Genomic DNA, 6,000 nt, shown 5'->3' with positions numbered 1-6,000 from the left:
CATCATTCATCCACCCTTATTCAGGTGCTGGATATCTCGTTCGTTGGCCACCCTATATAGAAACTCCAGTGTGAGCAGACATCTGACCTCCCACATACTCAGGTGCTGGAGATCTCGAAAAAACCACTGCACATTGGAACGGCCATGTGCTTGGCACTGAGATTAAATATAGCTTGTTTATTCAGATTTCTATCCTCACACTCCTCACCTGTAAGCCTTCCATACTGGGAATTTGGGAGTCACAATACAGCCTTCTGCCTGCCAACCAGAAAGAAGTGCCCTATGGGTCTGCGCAGAAAATCCACATGAGGATCCACCTGCTCATCCCTCTATGGCACCCCAATATCATAGGCCACCCTGTGCACTAATGCTCTGTCTGACACAGCCCAAGCCCCGACCACCTGGCAGCCACACAGATAGCGGGCCCCATATAAACTGAATGTTGAAATGACAGTCCAATACTCAGAGTGGGAGCCAGATGCATGGCCCATGAGACCACGCCCACTCAGGATGGGCAGCTTGGCACAAACAGGCATTGTGACCCTCACCCTAAGACCCCTTTCCAAAAAGCTCCCTCACGAGCTGGACCAGGAGCCCACAGAAGGGGCCTGTCATGCTCCTAGGTCCAAATCCTAAGCCTTGGTGGGGTTATCCAGGTGCCTGAACCCAGAACCAATCTCTGGAATGCCTGTTTGGACAGAACCCCTGAGATGGAAAACTGCGCTCTCCCCTTCCCCCAGAAAGACACCAAACTCTTGGGTGCTGGGCAAAATCGCCAGAGAGGTAGAATCTCCCATGGACCCATGAGGCCACCCCTCCATTCCATGGCCATACTAGACACACAATCCAGAAAGAAAAGCCTGTGCTCCTGCCTCCCAGCCGTCCAAATTTCAAATCCCAAGCAGCTGCCCTCAGGGTCTGCAGATCGGGCCTGACATCACCTCGCCCCTAAATCTTACCCGAGTTTGTGACTGAAGATATTGGTCCCAAAGTCCTGACCAACATGCCTTCCAGAATGGGGCCTCCAGAACCATATCACATCACTGGGCCTGCTCTTCCAAGGAAACTCTGCCCGTCTTAGTTTCCCAAGCCCTCCAGATTAGCAGAAACCAAAAGGCCCCTAAGCCCACCTCAATTCCATAGGCCACTCTGGAAAAATGCACAGTCTGACATAACCTCAGTACATATCTACATGAAGACACACAGGTCAATGGGGAAGAATGAATGCCCTAAGACCATGGTGGGTCCAAGGTGCTGGGTGTGTGGCCAGTGCTTTCAGTGTCTGTCCGAAGGTCTGAACTCAGGCTATGTAAGACAGAGCATTAGTGCTTAGGGTAGCCTATGCAAGTGGGGTGTTGCCGAGGGCCGAGCAGGTTGATCCTCATTTTGGGTTTCTGGGCAACGCAATAGACAATGTATTTCTTCCTGTGGGCAGGCAGAGTGCTTCGGTTCGTCCCCAGTATTTCAAATCAGGAGGGCTTGTGGGCCAGGAGTGTGAGGACGGAAGACTGAAAACAGAAGCTAGGGTGAGGTTTGGGGCCAAGGGCACGGTAGGCCCACTCTGCAGATGCTGAATTCAGACCCCCTACATGTGAAGTCAGGGTGACAATCAGACATTGCCTGAGGCTGGAGCTTGTGTCCATGTTGGCCGCTTTACGTGGCGGGGAATTTATGAGGCTAAGGAGGTTTTCCCACGCTGGATTTGTGAGTTGCTCCAAACCACGAGGTTTCCTCCTGCGGGACAGTCGAGTCCTGTTGGATGGCTCCAGAACGTCCCATATGGAAAGACGGGAAAGCAGCGTTCGAAGAATGGATACTTTTGCAACATACCTCATATTCCCATTGGCTATTTTCAACAAGACATGTTTGAACTGCTGGCTCAGGGGCGAGCTACCCAGGAGGCTGATTTGAAATGGACTCTCCTGAGGATGGGTCATAATATGGGTTTTTGTCCATGGAGAATTTGGAATGTGCTGGCTGCTCAGGTGCCCTGAAGAATTCGCCTACCTGATTACCATTCCAATAAGAATGCTCCCCATGTGGAGACGAGAAAGGTTCTGTTTGGGGGCTCAGAAAAGCCGCAGATGCCGGTCTTCGTAACCAGTCCTCTGAGGAGTGACACCTGGAAACCAAAGCTAGGGATCAGATTATGTCCTAGGGGCCTGTCCGTTTCAATCTTCTGTCTCTGGGGATACTTTCTGAGTGTCTAAATGGGGATAGTTGCTCCACTGGTGTCAGAGTGCCCCTTTAAGTCCAGGGCAGCCTACACTATGGGGATGGTCTCGGGCGCCTTGGAGATTTCTCCTAATCTGTAGGGTTGTGGCCAACTGATTGGGCACAATTTCCTTGGAGAGGACAGGCACAGTCCTTCGGTGTGTCTCCATAGGCCCTAGACTGGAGGTGTGTGGGTCTGTGCTGTGGGCACAGCAATCTGAAAACACAAACTTGGTGTAGGTGTGGTGCTGAGGGGATGGTATGCCAGAAATACAGACTATGAGGGGAACGCTTCGGCTTATGAAAGAAAGGCGAGTGGAAGGCGGTCCCTCAGGCTTTTGTCTCTGGATGCTGTGTCCAGGAAAGCCATTGATTGTAGGGTGGCCTCAGGGGCTATGGACAAGTCTCCCTTACTGGGTATTTGACCCAGCTCCCAAGAGTTTGGGGTCATTATGTGGGGAGGGTGGAGTATGTTGTCTGGCTCAGGTGTCTCTCCAAGGAGGGATTCCAGAGCAGGGTCCAGGTAAGGGTGATTGGAAAACTCGAACTCTGGTGAGGGTTGGGAGCATAGTGGCTTGGCAAGCCCCATATGTGAGCTTTTGGTCCATGCCCTGAGAGGCCTTACTTCGACATGGGGCTCTCCGTAAGGGTCACAATGCGAGTTTGTGCCCAAGGCTGCTGAACTCAAGTTTGGACATAGCCTCAGGGACTATGAAGGTTTCTCCTACCCTGAAAGTGTGACTCCATGCCAATAGGAAGCTATACATCCATGTGGAAGGAAGAGTTCTGATTTGTGCTTCAGGTACCCACCTGTGTGGGGATTTGATATAATGTCTTGGTTAAGATGTTTGAAAACCCAGGTTGGGAAGAGATGACGGCATAAGGCCATGGCGTGTCTGATATGCTGGGGGTGCAGCCAGCTGTCTCCTTGTCTGTTGGGATGTCTGGCCTCATGCTGTGTCAGACAGAGCATGAGTGCCCAGGGCAGCCTATCCAATTGCGGTGCGGTCAAGGCCCGAGCATGTTGATATTCATTTAGGTTTTCTGGAGAGCCCCACAGGGCAACGGTTTTTTTTTTTTTTTTTTTTTTTTTCTGGTGGGCAGGAAGAGGGCTGCGTTGTGGTTCTGGAATTCCAAGATTCCAAGTCTGGAGGGCTTGTTGGCCAGTAGTGTGAGGAAGGAAGTCTGGAACCACAAGCTAGCATGTTTGGGGCCGACGGCACGGCAGGCCCACTCTGCAGAGACTGAATTGAGATCTCCTGCATCTGAAGTCAGGGCAAGGACCTCAGGCTGGAGGTTTGTGCCTCAGGCTTGAGTTTGTGTCCATGATGCCCCCTTCCTGAAGGGGTACGGGCCGTCATGAGGCCAGAGATTTTCCCTACGCTGGGAGTTGTGAGCTGTTCCAAACCTCAAGGTTTCTTTCTGCAGGACAGTTGAGTCCTATTGGATGGTTCCAGGACGCCCCATATGGAAAGACTTGAGAACAGGGGTCTAAGCATGGATGCCTGGAAACGCTACTTCACATTCCCATTGACTGGTCGGGATAAGGCAGGTTCAACCTGCAGGTTCCTGGGCGAGCTACCCAGAGGGCTGAGTTGAAATGGACTCTCCTGAGGGTGGATCATAATGTGGGTTTGTGTCCATGGTGACCTTGTAATGTGCTGGTGGCTCAGGGGCCCTGCAGAATTCGCCTTCCTGAAGAGTTTGAAACCGCTCCAATAAGAAAGCTCCCCATGTGGAGACGAGAGAAGTTTTGTTTGGGGGCTCAGAAAAACCCAAGATGCTGGTCTTCGAAACCACTTCTCTGAGGAGAGACACCTGGAAACCAAAGCTAGGGTTCAGATTAGGGCCTAGGGGCCTGTCCGTTTCAATCTTCTGTCTCTGGGACACTGTCTGAGTGTCTAAATGGAGATAGTTGTTCAGCTGGTGTCAGAGTGCCCGTCTAAGTCCAGGGCAGCCTACACTATTGGGATGGCCTCAGGGACCTTGGAGATTTCTAAACTGTAGGGTTATGGCCAATGGATTGGACACAGTTTCCTTGGAGAGGACAGGCACAGTCCTTCAATGTGGCACCATAGGTCCTAGCCTGGAAGGTGTGTGGGTCTGTGCTGTGGGCACAGAAGTCTGAAAACTCAAACTCAGCTTAGGTGTGGTGCCGAAGGTATGGCAGGCCGGATCTACAGACCCTGAGGGGAGCTCCTCAACTTATGAAAGAAGGGCGAGTGGAAGGCAGTCCCTCAGGCTTTTGTCTCTGGTTGTTGTGTCTAGGATAGCATGGATTGTAGCGTGGCCTCAGGGGCTATGGATGAGTCTCCCTCTTTGGGGATTTGACCCAGCTCCCAAGAGTTTGGGTCATTATGTGGGAAGGGTGGAGTCCTGTTGTCTGGCTCAGTTGTCTCTCCAAGAGAGGGATTCCAGAGCAGAGCCCCAGGTACAGTTAACTGGAAAAGTCAAACTCTAGTGAGGATTGGGAGCATAGTGGCTTGGCAAGCCCCCTATATGGGCTCTTGGTCCAGGCCCTGAGAGGCCTTACTTCGACATGGGGCTGACGTTGAGGGTCACAATGTGAGTTTGTGCCCAAGGCTGCTGAACTCAAGTTTAGGCGTGGCCTCAGGGGCTATGAAGGTTTCTCCTACCCTGAAAGTGTGACTCTATGCCAACAGCAAGCTTTACAGCCATGTGGAAGGAGGAGTTCTGATTTGTGCTTCAGGTACCCACCTCTGTGGAGATTTGATATAATATCTTGGTTCAGATGTCTGAAAACCCAGGTTGGGAAGAGATGACAGCCTAAGGGCATGGCGTGTCTGATATGCTGGGTGTGCGGCCAGCTGTCTCCTTGTCTGTCGGGATGTCTGGCCTCATGCTGTGTCAGACAGAGCATGAGTGCCCAGGGAAGCCTAACCAATTGGGGTGCGGTCAAGGCCCGAGCATGTTGATCTTCATTTGGGGTTTCTGGAGAACCCCACAGGGCAACTTTTTTTTTTTTTTTTTTTTTTTTTTTTTTTTTCTGGTGGGCAGGTAGAGGGCTGCGTGTGGTTCTGGAATTCCCAGTCTGGAGGGCTTGTTGGACAGCAGTGTGAGGAAGGAAGTCTGAAAACACAAGCTAGCATTAGGTTTGGGATGGAGGGCACGGCAGGCCCACTCTGCAGAGACTGAATTGAGATCTCCTGCATCTGAGGTCAGGGCGAGTATCAGACGTTGCTTCAGACTGGAGTTTGTGTCCATGATGGCCCCTTCCTGAAGGGGGTGGAGCCATCATGAGGCCAGAGACTTTTCTCTACGTTGAGAGTTGTGAGCTGCTCCAAACCTCAAGGTTTCCTTCTATAGGACAGCTGAGTCCCATTGGATGTTTCCATGATGCCCCACACAGAAAGATTCGAGAGATGGAGTCTAAGCATGAATGCCTGGAAACTCCAACTCACGTTCCCATTGGCTGTTCAGGACAAGGCAGGCTCAATCTGCGGGCTCTTGGGCGAGCTACCCAGAGGGCTGAGATGAACTGGACTCTCCTGAGGATGGGTCATAATGCGGTTTGTTGGACATGGAGACCTTGGAATGTGGCGGTGGCTCAGGGACTCTGCAGGATTCTCCTACCAGACGGGTTTGACACAGTTCCAAAAAGGAAGTTTCCCATGTGGAGACGAGAGGTGTTCTGTTTCGTGCTTCATGAAAGCCCCATTTGCTGGTCTTTGAAGCCAGGCCTCTGAGGAGTGACACCTGGAAACCAAAGCAAGAGTTCAGATTAGGGCCTAGGGGCTTGTCTGGTTCAATCTTCTGTCTCTGTGG

This window comes from Neovison vison, chromosome 2, assembly GCF_020171115.1.
Source record: "Neovison vison isolate M4711 chromosome 2, ASM_NN_V1, whole genome shotgun sequence".
Lineage (NCBI taxonomy): Eukaryota > Metazoa > Chordata > Mammalia > Carnivora > Mustelidae > Neogale > Neogale vison.
The sequence above is the reverse complement of the archived record's forward strand: the minus strand, read 5'-3'. Positions refer to the sequence as shown.